General features: G+C 44.9%; 1 non-coding gene across 1 annotated transcript in view; it reads right to left on the bottom strand.

Annotated features, from left to right (window-relative positions):
• Window positions 1–4974: 4974 nt before the first annotated feature.
• Window positions 4975–16326, bottom strand: part of SMIM11 (small integral membrane protein 11) — a 30463-nt gene continuing 19111 nt past the window's right edge. The window contains exons 3-5 of the transcript XR_011648711.1: window positions 11276–11317; window positions 10359–10462; window positions 4975–5097 (exon numbers count right to left, since the gene is read on the bottom strand). This is a non-coding gene — a transcript (small integral membrane protein 11). The remainder of the gene's footprint in view (window positions 5098–10358; window positions 10463–11275; window positions 11318–16326) is intronic.

Genomic DNA, 16326 nt, shown 5'->3' with positions numbered 1-16326 from the left:
TTGAGTTTGAACTACTTAGTTTCTGAAATGCATTGTGTACATCTCTGCCTTGAGACATGGAGCATATAAAGCGGTTTAACCTTCTCTCCAGGGCATACAGTCCTGATTATGGACACTGAAATGGGTGGTGTCCCAGGCATGGAGGCTGTGGGCCGCTCTGCAGTCCAGTGCTCAGGATCAAATGCTGCGTTCTTAGGCCTGGTCTGCTTCTTAAAGTCCGCTTCCTAGTCTAAAGACTTTCTCCTTTCTACTTCTACCACACCATGGGCTTGGAAACCGAAGAAACATGTTAGGAGCATGTTTAATATAAGATTTAAATAGGATTCTGGGGGATCCCCTGGGGGTGGAGAGCAGGGATGCTCTCTGCAGCATCTTTTAGCTCCTCAGATGGTCTCCTTAGGCATTTGTTCTCAGTTATGGTCCAGACATTGGCTGGACCGTGTGATCCAGATGGGGGTCCCACTTTACCAACCTATCTATTTACTGACATCCACCCGGGCACGTGCACATTCGATCCATTATTCAAAATCAAACTTCTATGCATCCACTGACTTAAGTATGTGGAGTGGCATGATGTCAATAACTCTAATTAGTGAGTAATCACCTCCCCCTAGTGGCAGAAGAGCGAATTAGAAAGGTAGACAGGACTGCGAACCCATAGGCGAGGTCGTTTAGTCCAGCCCTTCAGTCATCTACCCAATTCTGCAAGATAATCTTGCTGGATGTTCCGCAAATTCCAAAACCAAACATTAAATTCTGAAGACTAAAAAAGAAAATCTGTGTTTAAAACACACACGGACAACCCTTGGTTAGACTATTTAGACTCTCCTTGAAATGCCAGCAGCCCTTCCTGCCACCAGAGATTTCCGAGGCTCCTGGTGGTTGCACGTGGGGAGAAAGTGGCACCCAGAGGTGGTGGGCCTGCTGGGAGCAGCGATGTCCTGGACCTCAGCTGTCATGGACCACACTGTCCAGCAACGATCTGGACTTTAACTGGAAACAAAGACATAAGAAGAGGAGCTGCTTGATGCTGGGAAGTAAGCAGAGTCCTATCCACCAGGGCAGAGGTGTAGACCAGGCAGGCGGCTGGGATAAACCCACAGGCTGCAGAGGGCGCTCTGACGAAGGCAATGGTCCAGGGTCAGCTGCAGGTCTGGACACGGCGCAGAAATCCAGGGGTGCCAACTGCACCTGGGCTCTAGTCATTGGGTCGTGCTCCAGAAGACCCCTGCTGCGGGGGGCAATTCCCAGTGGAGGTGGCCAGGGCCCCAGGCGAAGGCCGGGTAGGGAGCCTCCAGGGAGGTGGCAGTATGCGCTTAAGTCAAAGTCTTCTGAGTGTTTTCAGATGTCTAGCTTGTAGGATCAGGCTCTAGTCTACAATTAAATCACTGATCCTATATAAATTCTTGCCTGCTTTCCAAATAGGAAGAGGATCCGGTGAACACAGTAAAATTGAAGAAAGCTAATTCCCCTTACGCTCAGGTTAAAATTCAATTAAACCAGCTGGGCCATGGTGCGGAGGGACAACTATTAATGGGCACACATGCAAACTTTCCATGTGGCCATCTGCGATGAGGCCAAACACTCAACCATATTTCTGTCCTAGGTTACTGCTTCCTCATTCCCCTTTCACTCTGATAATATGGGAAAAGTCAGAGAATAGGGGCCTTTTTAATGGCATCTCAGTCTAAGTGCTGAGCATAAAAATCTGATTATTCTCACTTCTCTCAAATCTAAAGCACTCTCTCCTGCAGGCCCCACTCAATTTCTCATCAGCAAATCCCAACGAGCACGCTGGTGGAGGAGAAAACACATCCCAGAGCTCGTCTTAGTCACCCAGGACAGGGCTCAAGGTAGGGTTTTGAGACTTAGGGCCTGTAACAGTTTGGAGCTGTATGTACCCTAGAAAAACATGTTCTTAAACTTAATCCGTTCCTTGAGTATGAACCCCCTGAAAGTAGGATCTATTGATGGGGTTACTCTAGTTAAGGTGTGGGAGCCCACCTCAATCAGGATGGGTCTTAATCCTATTACTGGACTCCTATATAAGGAGAATGAAATTCAGACATAGAGAGAAAACCACAGAGGGAGCAGCCAGAGGCTGAACTTCAATCTGGAAGAGAAGGAACTGCCTTCCAGGGCACTGCCATGTGACAGAGCCAAGGACAGGAGACTGCACATAGGATCCAGAGCAAAAGTCTTCAGGGAGAAAGCATGGCCTTGATGTGTCTGATTTGGACTTCATTCCACACTCAAAAGTCCTGCATGGATTTGAGCAGCCAAGGAAACTAAAACAGTTCTCATCAAGGCAGATGGCCCTCAAAGGTTTTCTCCCTGTTGACCCCCCTTCACAGCTCAAGATAGGAGTGAGCTCTCAACCGAGTGCACCGGAAGCCCCTGGACTAGCCCACAGCCACCTTCAACCCTAACAAGGAAAACACACGCACAAGGCTCTGGTCCTCATAGATGAAGAGGCGTGTACAGCAGGGTGGCACGTCAGGGGGCACTGAGGTGTGGGTGAGGGCCAGCAGGCGGAGGCCTCCCCCCGGTGCTCCATTCCACAGGAGATGCTGCCTGTTCCACAGCCCATCCCAGTGGAAATGCCCCTGTGGTCTGAACTCACAGCTAGGGAATGCTGGAGGGGTAGGTTTGCAAAAGCTCTCTCCTCTCACCACAAAGTGTGTGTACGTGTGTGCATGTGAGACACTCGGCTTATTCCAAAGACCAGAGACACCCTTTTTACAAAGACATTTCATTTTGGTAAATAAAATACTGCTTAAGCATATAAAATGTCACATTGTTTTAAATTAAAGCTATACGTTGGAGGCTTATCCTCTGACACATCATTCAATAATCATTCTTCTCTTTTTTCTCATCTGGAGTCCACTCAAGCCGACATTTAAATTCCAAAATCTAGGAGAGAAGATCAAAAAGATAAATAGGAAATGTTTGATAAAATAACTTAAGTGCTCAACATTTGCCCTTATGCTCAGCCACTCAGGCTTTAACAAATAGAAACCACTGAAGTTTATCTATTAATGAATATGTATTTTGGCATCACAATTTCCCTTCCATCTAAAAATCCCTTTTGTTTAAAAAATGCTCCAGTCTTAGAAGCTGCCAGTGTGTGAGGGGACGGGAATTCCCGTTGTCAAGTCTAGGTTCAGCTGCTCTAACTGTCCATTCCTTAATTCACTGACAGATCTCTGTTGAGAACCGTGGGAGGGAGGGAGCATGCATGATCTCACACCTCATCTTCACTTCCTCTGTTCAGTTTAAGGTACAAAGTCGTGGCTCTGTCTGGAATAGAAATCCAATAGGCAATGTTTCAACTAAACCGCCTCCTGCATCCTTTTGAATGTCTAAGTGCTTCCTCTTTGCCCACCCAGTGCCCACTCCCAAGTTTCCGTTAATGAAACATTAAAAAAAAAAAAAAAAGACTCAAGGCTGCCTAACAGTGACTTCTTTTGCCTGGTAAAAGCACTTAGCTCACTGAGGGTGGGCGAGTGGTGGACAGAAGAGGGAGGCTGTGAGTCTCTGCCTGGGATGAGTAACAGAGGGCGGAAGTGCTTTGAGCACACGCACTTCCCCTGAATCCGAAAGGCAACGCAGCGTGGTGAGTGTGTTTGCCTCTGCTTCAGTTTCTGATTCTGCTTCTTCATTTTCTCAATGTACCTACCTCAAAGAGTTGCTGCAAGGATTCAGCTGTGTATAGACTGTGTATGAAATGCTTAGCAAAATGCTGAGCACAGACTAATCATTCAGTAAGTGTTATTATTACTAATAAGTTTGCTTTTAACCTGAATAAGTCTAAAAGGAGAAATCAGAGTTAGAGAAGGCCAGAATCTCAGAGCAGGAAAGTTCTGGAGGTCACCTTGCGCAGCGGTTCCTCCACAATGAGGCTGAGAGCACTGCGTCAGAAATGCCTCACAGGGTTTGAAAAGAACACCTAGACCTAATCACGGACATAAAGACTCTCTCTGAGGTTGGAGCCTGGGAATCTGAGTTTAACAAGCCAATACCCTTCCTCCACCCTCCCAGGGCCATTCTGATCATCAGCCAGGCTTGGGAACCACTGATCTAGAATTCCGTGCCACCATATTTGAATCCTCTAATTTTCAGAGAAGGACAGTACTCAATCTGACAAAATAAATTTGACTGGCTCACCATAATTAAGGAAACTGCTAATGGTCTTAGGTTAAATCTGTCAGAGGAGCTTAACAATCACTTCCCAATGCTGTGGTGCATTTAAATCAACAAACCTTTTCTGGGCCCCTCCTGGGAGCCCTGGGATGAGGACTGGGCCACAATGAGTAGAGCTTCATGCTTGTGAGAACACCATCAGGAAGGGGCAAGGAAACCAGCAAGCAAAGGCTGAGGGGCCAGAAAGTCTACAGTGGTCAAGGAATGGGCGGGAGGAACATGGGAATGGGCAGAGTGGGCACAAGGGGTGGCCAATGTGATTTGGGTTAAGAACAGATTGGGAAGGGATCTATATGCCACACCCAGGAGTCAGAGTTATCTTAAAGATAACAGGATTTCTTAATTTCAAAGCCTGTGTCTCTCCACCCCTTCCTCCCCAGCCATGGCTGAAATGTCTTGCACAATTATATGTGTTCCTAGTATGTGTGCTTCTCCAGGGAAAAGGTTAGCCTCTCAAAGAGTTCTTGCTCCCGATACTGGAGAACAAGGAGGGACTACTACTTGTTCCTTGGGACCAGCTTGGTAGCAGAGGGCTTAGGGAGGGCTGGAGACGGCGGCGCTGGTGGCAGGGAGACAGGCGGGAAGCTCCTCAACAGGGTGGGTGCAAGGACCGGGAAGCACAGCTCACCCTTCAGTAAGCGTCCCCGTCAGAGGACAGCGGCACACAGCCCCTCACACCCCTGCAATCAGCGATTCTCTGAACCGTCTCATTGGCCCACAGGCCTGCCCTAACTCACTGTATTTGCGAAGCTCCCGTACCTTTGATTTCCCTTTATTTCTCTTTCTCTAATTGCTTCTTCTTTTCAGCCTCCAGGCTTTGTAGTTTTGCTTCCAATCTCTTCCTCTGATAAACTTTGACTCCAGCGAATGCCAGACAGAGAATGACTGTTTTTGCTGCCAAGATATACAGCAACAAGGGCACATGTTCAAGAACCTTGAAGAAGAAAGAAACCATTCTAAACCATCCATTATCACTACGGCATGCACCTTTCATGTTCCTTCAATCAATGACTATTTCCTGCATACCTATTATGTACAAGGAACTAGGCTAGGTGCAGGGGCGACACTCCTGACCAAGGCAGACAGGGTCCTTGTCCCCAGGGAGCTGAGAGTCTAGGCTCAGCTCTGCCTTTCATTGTTCCCTTACTCTTGGCTCCCGGAGTCAGCCACAAGCCCACCTCTGATGGCAGTAACCCTGGTCGCTCACAGCTTAACCCTGCAATTTGCAGGTCACCCAGACCCTCTGCTTCTGAGTCAGCAAAGTGGGCTGATGAAAGGAGCAGGGAATCCTGGGTTACAGCTCTGGCTCAGTCACGGAGGGGACTGGGTGGTCTGGGCCAGTCACCTGACCGTTCTGAGCTTCTGCCTGCTCACCAGGCAAGGGAGGCCAGACCGGACCCTCCTCCTGGATCCTCTCCCACTCTGGGGTGCTCCCAGTTCTCCTCACGTCCAGTTAATCATCAGCACTGGCACTCAGAGGTAAAATAAATAAACAAAATACAAAATTTTAAAACTTAGCCAAATATTAACTGCTCCTGTAATTTCCTGTTGGAGAGAAGCTTTAGCCTATTGGCTGAAATGAAGTCTGGGCATTAACTATGAATTTCAATTTCTCACTCTGCACTAGTGTGTTCTGTTATGAAATTAAATCAAAACAGCATCTCAAGGCAAATTCTGTACTCGTTTCATAAACATAATTAGTATGACCTGAATGATGATGAGCCTTGTGTGATTGAGAAATTTCTCACAAATAAAGTGAAAATGCATGCTTCTGTTAAGTGAGCATTATTTTAGATGACTAAATGGAATTTAATCCAGTGAAATCACTAGGTAAAATTGCCAAACATTGATTACTGAAAGTAATGCCAGTACAGGGAAGCGGATGTGGCTCAGCCACTGGGCTCCTGCCTGCCACATGGGAAGGCTGTGGTACGGTTACTGGTGCTTCCTAAAGAAGACAGCGAGCTGGTGTGATAGGCAGGTGTGGCAAGCTGATACAACAAGATGATGCAACAAGAGACATAAGAAAAAAAAACATAATGAAAGACACGACACAGCAGGGAGCAGAGATTCCTGGTGCCTCATAAAGAGGATAAGCAGGATGGCAAGCTGGTGCGACAGGCAGGTAAGGCAAGCTGACGTGACAAGATGACACAACAAGAGACACAAGTGGAAAAACAAAATGAGAGACTCAATAAAGCAGGCAATGGAGGTGATAAGCGATAAGTCCCCTCCCTCCCACATTAGAGGTCCTGGGTTCAGTTCCCAGTGCCTCCTAAAGAAACGAAGATGAACAGACACAGCAAGTACAAACAACAAGGGGGTGGGGAGAGATAAATAAAATAAATCTAAAAAAAAAAAAAGGTAATGCCAGTACAGTGGAACGCTACTTTTGGGGAGTTAATTTGCATTTCCTCTAATAGTTTCTCAAGGGAAAGCGAAGCCCATGGAGGTAGAGAGCCTGACCTGCGGTCACACACTAATCCATCATGAGGCCACAGCTGGAGCAGACATTCTAACCCACAGACCGTCAGTCCTCTCTCCTTTGATTCCTGATATTTGGTGAAATGGAATTGATGAAGTCACAATTTATGTACACTAATGATTCTATAATTTTATTCCAAATTCCTTAGAACTCAGTCGTAGGTGTAGATTTCACTCTTACAAGACATAACATCAGTTCCTGTCCCTTGAGAACTTGCTGCATGTTAAGTGCCTTACAGAGAGGAATTATTCCCTTTAATCCTTATAATACCTCCATTAGGCAGATGGACTGTCCTGAGCTTATAGTTGAGAAGTTCAGAAAGGTTAGGAATTGGTAAGGCAGGATTTGAGCCAGCTGAGTGCTACAACGCCTGGCTCTTCATCATTACATGATACTGTAAGATAGAAGTTATTCTCTCCCACCCCCATTAATTTTACAAGTAAATTATGTTAATAATGTGATAAAAAAAGAATGCGAGACCTAGAGGTGAGGAACAGGAAATCTAAGTATATACATTGTTATAATTTAGCTCAACTAGTAAGAATACTAACTAGGTGATAGTTTGCAACTGTAAAATTAACTGAACAGCAAAGAATAAAGACAACATATGCATTTCAGAAAGATCACTCTGGCAACTGTGTAAAATATGTATAAAATGGGAAAAATCTTCCAAAGCAAAACCTTTCTCCTGGCACCTAGAGGAAGTTTAGCCTTTCATTGGAATTCTAGGTTCATTCTCATGCAGACCTTAAGGCTCACCTCCCTGAATTCCCTCTAATTCATCTATATTCTTAAAGGTTCACATTTTTTAGAGAGGTGAAGGCTTGATTCCATAGATACAAACCAGCTAAGAAAGAAGAGAAGGTTTAATATTGTTATGTTTTACCTCCTTGGAGGCAAAAGTTAACAGTCTGGATATATGAGCCTCTTTTTAGGTTAATTAAAATTTTCTAGGCTAACCGAGCACTGCTTCATAGTGGGAAAAGTTACTTTTCCTCCAATTTTCTAAACTGCACTAGATGGACCTCTGGAGTCTTAAGATGGCTGAGCCCACATTCTAGCCCACGGATCCCTGGATCTAAACATGAAATTTAGCTTTAAAAGTTACAGGGATATGTCACCTCAACCAGCAGTTAGAAAGCCCACTGAAATGTAAACATCCCAACAAATGGACTTAAGAAGTGGGTTCAGTAATTATTTTCTTTTTAAAGGTAGTGGAGAGAAGGCGGCCAGGGCTGGGGATCAGCGCAAGGGGGAGGCAGTACAACCATCACCGAGGTCAAGAACACTAACAGAGCTAAAGTGGACTTCCAGGACCGCCCCCCCTTCCTGACCTCTTGGGCACTGAGCTTCAGCTGTGTTCAATCTAGTCCTCTGATTTCATTCTAACAAAGTCCTTACATCTCTCAAAACAGGCGGCGCTTCGAGGAGGGAAGTGACTCAAAGATTGCTGGGGTGGACTAGGCCTATACTCACTTCCCTTGAGACAAGCACTGATAACTATGTATGAGAACGGCTAATTTCTTAGAGAATGAGGCCACACTCCTGCTGGCAGTGCTGGGACTGTCCCTGACAGGTCACCTAGGGCTCCATACTCCTCCAGCCTCCACTAGAGCGCTGTGCAACCAGGGCAGGAGGCAAGGCCACTCCTCCTCATCACGGTGCTGTGACTGCCTGGAGCTTGAAAGGCTCCGGCAGATTTTTGTTCAGGATTGGCCTGGGTGGTGGAGATGATGTCATGCCACAATTAAAAAGCAAGTCCTCAGGCCCAATACCAGACCTGCCCGATCAGAAACTCTGGAGGTGGGGCCCACAACTGGCATTTCAGCTAGGCTTCCAGGTGATTCTGATGTATGTGGCCCTGGGAGAACCACGGCTTCCCAGCACTGAAACATAATGCCTGAACCTTGTAGATGTGGACTCAGTAGCAGTGACTGCCTCTGCGCCCCACTGCCTTCAGCCACGATGGAGAGTAAAAGCCCTTCCCCACATCTCACCCCCACACTGCTCTCTGTTCCTTCCCTCTCTCTTTCCCACCTTTCCACTGTGAGCTCTGGAGCTCCGATGAGTTGGAAACAGGCTCTCCTACATTTCTAATTGCTTCACAGACTACTCACACTACTTCCTCAATTCCACCAGGCTATCCTAGGAAAAGAGTTCCCATAGCCCTCCTGCAGACCCAGAACTAGGGAGGAAAGGGAGAATTCTGCACCCGCCTAGTAACCTGATCCTGCTTCCAGACTTCTCCAGTTTTGCAACAGAAACCATTGGATGTTGTGAACAAGGTGATGCTTATGATAATTTTAAAAAATACATGTAATACGATTCCTAAGTTTGAAAATATGCACACCACACTTAGATATAGAGAAAAATTACTAGAAGAAAGTACACCAAAAGTGTTAAGACTAGCCATCTCTAGATGGTGAGATTACAGAAGATATATATTTGATTTTATACTTTTCTGTTCTTTTCAAAGTATCCACAATAAACACACATTTTAGTGGCTGCTCTCTTAACCACCCTCCACCTCACTCACTCCGGGGATTTAAAGGGAAGATCTCCTTTCTCTCTGCAAAACTTGCTGACTTTTGCCCATGGCCCACTGGATGCTGGCAGCTCGCAGGTTACTCTCTGGTGGCCCTGAGCTTCTGCTCCCACCAGCTTAACATAACGCCCTACAAGATCAACTGTGTTTATTCCCCAACCACTTGAAGTTGAACTTGATGATGCCATAAGAGTACTTCATTTAAATATGACACAAATATGATCGTGTTAAGAAAAAGTTATTTCCATGAAAAGTAAGTTGAATGCTTGAAAAGACTCAAGTTTGAGTTGGAAATAAAAAATACTGTTGGCAAGACAACTGCAAAAGATCAGGGAGAAAGAGCATAGAATTCTGGAAAGATCCTCTATATAGACTGCCTCATAAGATTTTAATGCATTTTAAAGAACCCAGGGAAGTGGACGTGGCTCAGCTGATAGACCACCCGCCTACCATGTGGATGGTCCAGGGTTCGATACCCAGGGCCTCCTGACCCGTGTGGTGAGCTAGCTCACGCACAGGACTACCGCACACAAGGAGTACCATGCCATGCAGGGGCACCCTTGCGTGGGGATGCCGCATGTGTACTTGCAAGGAATATGCCCTGCAAGGAGAGCCATCCCACGTGAAAAAAAGTGCAGCTCGCCCAGGAGTGGCGCCATACACACGGAGAGCTGACACAGAAACAGTTTCTCAGTGCCACCAAGGGTGCAAGATGACACAGAAGAACACACAGCAAGTCAACACAGAGCAGACAATGGGGGATGGTGGGGGGAGGGAAAATAAATAAATAAATCTTTAAAAATGAATAAATAAAGAACCCAAAACATGAAGCTGTAGATGATGCTTTAAAGACATAGTTTTTGTGAGAAAAGTGAGGCAGAACTGTAGTCAGTGACTCAGATCCCAAGAAGAAGGCCTGGCCTTTCCCCAGCAGTCTGGTGAACTAGTGTATATTTATATGTTTTAATGGAAAATAGAATGTGAAATATTATATATGACTCTTGCTTTAATCTACTTGTATGTTGTTGTTTTAAATCCACTTACCTCTAAGTAGCTGTTACTGTGAAATTTGCATCCAGAGGAAAAGAAAAAGTTCAAGCCATAAATGTTTAAAACTATTTGTACCTTCCAGTTCATGTTGGACCAACTGTGAAGTCACTGCTGGCCAGTGCAGGTCCACTCAGAGAAGTACATGAGCAGGGGGGTGTGCAGGCCAGGTCTTGCTGTTCCTGGGGGCAGAACACAAATGGGTCAATCTGGGTTGTCTAGAGCAGACCACCTTGGGAAGACTCTTCCTTTGATGGAGAGAGAGGGCACGTGAGCACAAGAGAGTAAGCTCTACAGAGAGGCGGGTGGAGTCATCAGCGAGGCTGCCTAGCATGGTGGACAGCAGATGGCTGGGCAAGGTCTGAGATGGGCTTGCAGCTTTTTGAGCAGAATGTTCTCCTTGGCAGCTCTTCACTGGGGATGAGGGTGCAGCTCCCAAGGGGTGGTGGCACTGCTGCTCCTGATGGGACGTGTGCTCCCATTCTTTTCAGCTGTGGGCCAAAGAGACCACCTTCAAAATCTGTCCCTCCACCCACCTCCTGCCCTGAACAAGATCTGGTTTGTGAATATGTATGTCTTTCTGTTTCTCGGGTCCTCTGAATGTTAATTAAGCTAATCTCAGTTTTTAAAAATATCTAGAGGGACATTTATCCCCCCTCAGGGGAAAAGATTTGTGCGAAGAAAGCAATTCCTATCTAGAATTCCTCCTAGAATGTGAGGAGACATGGGCGAAGGTGAGGCAGAAGTGACAAGGCAGGGACACAGCCCAAGTGCAGGATCTGTTGAGGCCTGCCCTGTCCTATCACTAGGTTTAGAATATAACACATACCCAAGAGTCAGAGGGGAACAGATGTAGCTCAAGTGGTTGAGTGCCTGCTTTCCATGTACGAGGTCCTGGGTTCAATCCCCAGTACCTACACACACACACGCACACACACACACACACATGTCAGAGCCAAGAGTTAGAAGCCTTGAGCTTTGGATCAAGAACCTACCCGCTTTGGTAACTGACTTCCCTTTTGGGGACTGGGTCCCATCTGTAAATGAAGAAAGGGGGTGTCAACGAGATGGTCTCCAAGGCCCCTACTTTTTTTTGAAATTCATCAACTTATGGCATAACAATCAAAGCTTAAGCTTAATTTTATTGTGCCAGGCCATGCTCACCTGCTTTAAATGAATGAACGAATTCAGTTCTCTCAGTAGCCCTACAAGTTATAATTCACTGTCTTCACAGTTATAATTCATTTTTCTTCACAGAAAGTTTAAGTAACACGTCCAGGGTCACACTGGTGGGACAGGGATTCAAAGCCATTCAGTCCAGCTCTACAGTCTTAATGTCAGGGAGATTGCTCTGTGTTTAAAAATTATGGGGCTGCTTTTCTTTAAATATACTTGTGATTAGAATTAAGAAAGGCAGCAGAAAATTTCACAGACACTTAGAATGGGGATAAGATGAACCTCAGGGGAAGATGTTTTATAAAAGCTTTCAATTACAAAAGCATCCCAATATAAAAAGCTTACCCCTCATCTATTCAAGGTTATAGTATCTCGAAAACAAGCTGGCAGTTGGCACAAGATAGCCAGGTTTTCCCCATGACGTACTCAAAGTTAGATAAGCTAATGATAGGAATTTAAATCATAAATCCACTTAAATATGATGATGACTGAAGGTGTTCATTGCCTGCATGTATAAATGGCTTGCTTGTTTTTAAGTAGCAGTGGATTTTGACCTGCACTGGAGAAATCTATTCTTAGCATCTGCTGCTAGAATTTTCACTTTGAGTAATCCCTAATAATCCTAGGGATCAGCCATGGTGTAAATTACAATGTTGAAGGTCATGTAAATTTTACTTTCATGATTCCTGCTTTAATTGAGTTGTGCACAATTATGGCAGGTAAGTTTGGCTGCTCCCCATGATTTTTCTGAAGCTAAAATCATATACCCAGTGAACTGATACATAGGATATTGATTCCCAAGGTCAAGGACAACAAATAGGTCCAAGAAGCTTACAGGAGGAAGTAAAGAGCACACCCAGCACACTGGCTCTCTGGCAAACATGTAGTACGTTTACTAGCAGTATAACCTTGAACTAGTCACTTGGCTTCTCTAAAACCCCAACTCCTTCATCTGTGAATTCTCCCTCAGAGATGGAGTGGCAAACAATAATCACCATGCTCAGCACATGGAAAGCACTAAATAAATGTCAAATGTTATTATTATGATTAACATTACTCTCTCCACTAAGGGACATGCCAAGCTGAAGGACATGAACAAGTGGCCTCCCAGGCAAAATGCTGCCATTCAAGAAAGCAGGGAGTGGTGGAAAGGATCCTGAGGACGGGAGCTTGAGATCTGGACTTTCGATTCTTAGGTGGCACCAGATGGCCAGTAATATGACCTGGGACAAGTTATTAACTTCCCTGAGCCAAAGTGTTCCCATTTTTAAAACTAAAATCCAAAGAAAAACTCTCTGATTCACAACTCATCCTCCTTTCTGATATCACAGAATTTGACTATAAAAACATACTGGGAAAAGGGACAAGATGGCAGCTGAGTAAGAAGCTCCAAGAGTCAGCTCCTCCTACAGGGCAGTTAGTAATCACCCAGAGCTATTTAAAGCACCTGTGTGAGGACCAGAAGAGCATCCTGCAACATCCTTGAAAGAATGGAAGAAGACAGCATATCTGCATAGAAGATTCATGAGTAGGGCAGCCACGCCGTGAAGGCTGGTGCCAGTCCTCCAATGGCAGTACCACCTGCCCTGAGAGCTGTTCCGTGGCTGGAACTGGAAGCTCCACTTCCCAAAAATGGGGGAGGAAGAGGATATTGGGCATCAACTTCAGCTACTGACTAGTAAATTCAGATGGCTAAAGTATAACCCTAAGAACAGCTTAAGTCTGAACCTGTCCATGTCAGAAAGAGGCTGGTAGCTGCCATATTTACTTCACCAAAATCACAGTGCTGGTAGGGACTGGCTTCTTTCCACCCAAATCGGCCTGCAGCCCTAGCCTAAGCTTTAGCCCCATCTCTGGCAGGAGGGAAGCTGGCAGGAACTGCACCAGCCTCTCCAGATAATTGCAGGTATATCTGGCTTCACAGACTGAACAGATACCTGGGGCTCCATCCCCATGCCCCAATAGGAGAGGAGAGGAGCTGTGTTTCCTAAGCCTGTCTGGGCAACTGCAGGCACTTTCAGCCCACATGAACTAGTTTGTTGAGAGCTTTCAACTCCATCTCCACCCCTCCAATCCCACAGGATAGGAGGGGGCTGGTGTTTCTTCAGTCTCTCTGGGAAACTGCAGGTACTTTCAGCTCACACAGATTGAATAGTCAGACACCTATAGCTCCATCCCAGCCCCCAAGTAAGATAAGAGGGGAGCTATGTCCTTCAGCCTGTATGGCCTGGACTGGTGGGTACCTGTGGATCCACCCCCACCCCCCAATAGGAAAGGAGAGGGCTGATGTTTCCTCAGCCTTTCTGAGCAATGACAGGCACTTTGGTCCCACAGTGACTGAACTGCTGGGCATCAGTGGTTCCATTCCCTCCCCATAAAGGGCAGAAAGGACAGTACTCCCTCAGCCTCTCAGGGCAACTGCAGGGGCATTCAACCCACACAAATTAGATTTTGGGGGCACTCCAGAGGGTCCATCTTCACCCCTGGTGGGGGGGGGTAGTGCTATGTCAGTCTACCTGGGCAACTGTGGTCATTTTGGACTTACACAGCATAGACTGCTGCCCACAACTGCAGCTCCCTCCCCACCCTGGGCATGGGAGGAAGGGGCATGAAGCTTCATCAGTCTCTCTGGGCAACTACAGACAGTTTTGGCCTACATGGCTTGGATTATTACACATAGCTGGGGCTCTGTCCCTACCCCTAGCAAAAGTGAAAGGTGAGAGAAGCTTCGCTGGTCTCTGGGGCAATGCAGGCAGCTTCAGCATCCAAAGCTTACAGCACCAACTGTATCCTCAGCTCCTACTACACTATCAGCAAGGAAAACAGGGCAAGAAAGCCCTAAACTAAAGAGAGAAACTGCATCCAGGATAAATACATCTAGTAAGCCAGATGCCACGACACCAACAAAAAATTACAATCTACAACAAGAAACAGGAAGATACAGCCCAGTTAAAGGAACAAGGTAAGCCTCCAGATGACATAAAGGGGTTGAGACAACTAGCCATAGATGTTCCAACAAATCTCCTTAATAAATTCAATGAGAAGGATATTAAGAAGATACTGGGTGAGCACAAGGAAGAATTTAAAAGCATACATAGAAAAATAGCAGATCTTGTGGGAATGAAAGACACAATGAAATTTTAAAAATACTGGAGGATTATAACAGCAGATTTGAGGAGGCAGAGAGAAAGATTGGTGAGCTTGAAGACATGGACTCCAAAAGTGAACATTCAAAAGAACAGATGAAGAAAAAACAGAAAAACTTGAACAGGATCCCAGGGAACTAAATGATGGCAAGAGGTGTACAAATATATGCATAGTGGGAGTCCCAGAATGTGAAGAGAAGAGAAAAGGCACAAAAGGAATATTTGAAGAAATAATGGTAAAAAATTTATCAAACCTATTTAAGGACATGAATATCTGTGCCCAAGAAGTACAATATACTTCCATCCAAATAAATCTGAATAGACCAACACTGAGACACATACTAACCAGACTATCAAATGCTAAAGACAGAGAGAATTCTGAAAGCAGCAAGAGAAAAGAGATGCATAACATATAAGGAATACTCAATAAGTGCCAATTTCTCATCAGAAACCATGTAGGCAAGAAGGCAATGATATGATATATTTAAGATACAGCAAGAGAAAAACTGCCAGCCAAGAATCTTATATCCAAAAAAAAAATTTTTTAAGAGAAAAAAAAAAAATCTTATATCCAGCAAGATTGTCTTTCAAAAATGAGGGCAAGTTTAGAATATTCACAAGTAAACAGAAACTGAGAGAGCTTAAAACAAAGAGACCAGCTTTGCAGGAAATACTAAAGGGAGTGCTACAGCCTAAAAAGAAAAGACCAGAGAGATAGGTATGGAAGAGAATCTAGAAATGAAGATTATATCAGTAAAAGTAACTAAATGTGTCAAAGAGTATTGAAAATAAAATATAACAGATGTATTAGTCAAAGGGGTGCTAATGCAAAATACCAGAAATTGGTTGGTTTTTATAAAGGGTATTTATTTGGGATAGAAGCTTACAATTACCAGGCCTTAAAGCACAAATTACTTTCCTCACCAAAGTCTTTTGCCATGTGTTGGAGCAAAATGACTGCTAACATTTGCCAGAGTTCAGGCTTCCTGGGTTCCTCTCTTCCCAGGGCTTCCTTCTCTCTGGGCTCAGGGTTCCTCTCTTCCTGGGGCTTGCTTCTCTTTCCTCACAATCAACTCCTCTGTTTGCTTACTTCCTAGGGTTCCAGTTCAAGACTCCCACTTCCCTTCTTTGTGGTGCAGTTTCTTTGCAAGTCCCCACTCCCTCAGTTGACTAAAGGTCATACCGATGCTGCCCAATCAAAGCCTTAATCATTATTTAATCAAGTAAACCTCTGGATCCAATATAATCTGATATGTCCAGAGGAAAAGACCAGTTTACAAACATAATCCAATATTCCTTTTTGGAATTCATCAATAATATCAAACTGCTACAACAGATAAAACCCAAAGGTCATAATGGGTGAAATAAGAACAGCCTTTACAGTAATAACATTGAATTTTAATGGATTAAATTCCCCAATCAAAAGACACGGATTGACAGAATGCATAAGAAAATATGAGCAATGGGATGCAGTGAAGGCAGTGCTGAGAGGGAAATTTATAGCCCTCAATGCTTACATTAAAAAAAAAAAAAAGAGCTAAAATCAATTACCTAACTACACAGCTGGGGAACTAGAAAAAGTACAGCAAACTAATCCCAAAGCAAGTGGAAGGAATGAAATAACAAGGATCAAAACAGAAATAAGTGAAATTGAGAACAATAAAGAGAATTAACAGAACCAAAAATTGGTTCTTTGAGAAGATTAACAAAATTGACAAACCGTT

Source organism: Dasypus novemcinctus, chromosome 4, assembly GCF_030445035.2.
Source record: "Dasypus novemcinctus isolate mDasNov1 chromosome 4, mDasNov1.1.hap2, whole genome shotgun sequence".
NCBI lineage: Eukaryota > Metazoa > Chordata > Mammalia > Cingulata > Dasypodidae > Dasypus > Dasypus novemcinctus.
The sequence above is the reverse complement of the archived record's forward strand: the minus strand, read 5'-3'. Positions and strand labels throughout refer to the sequence as shown.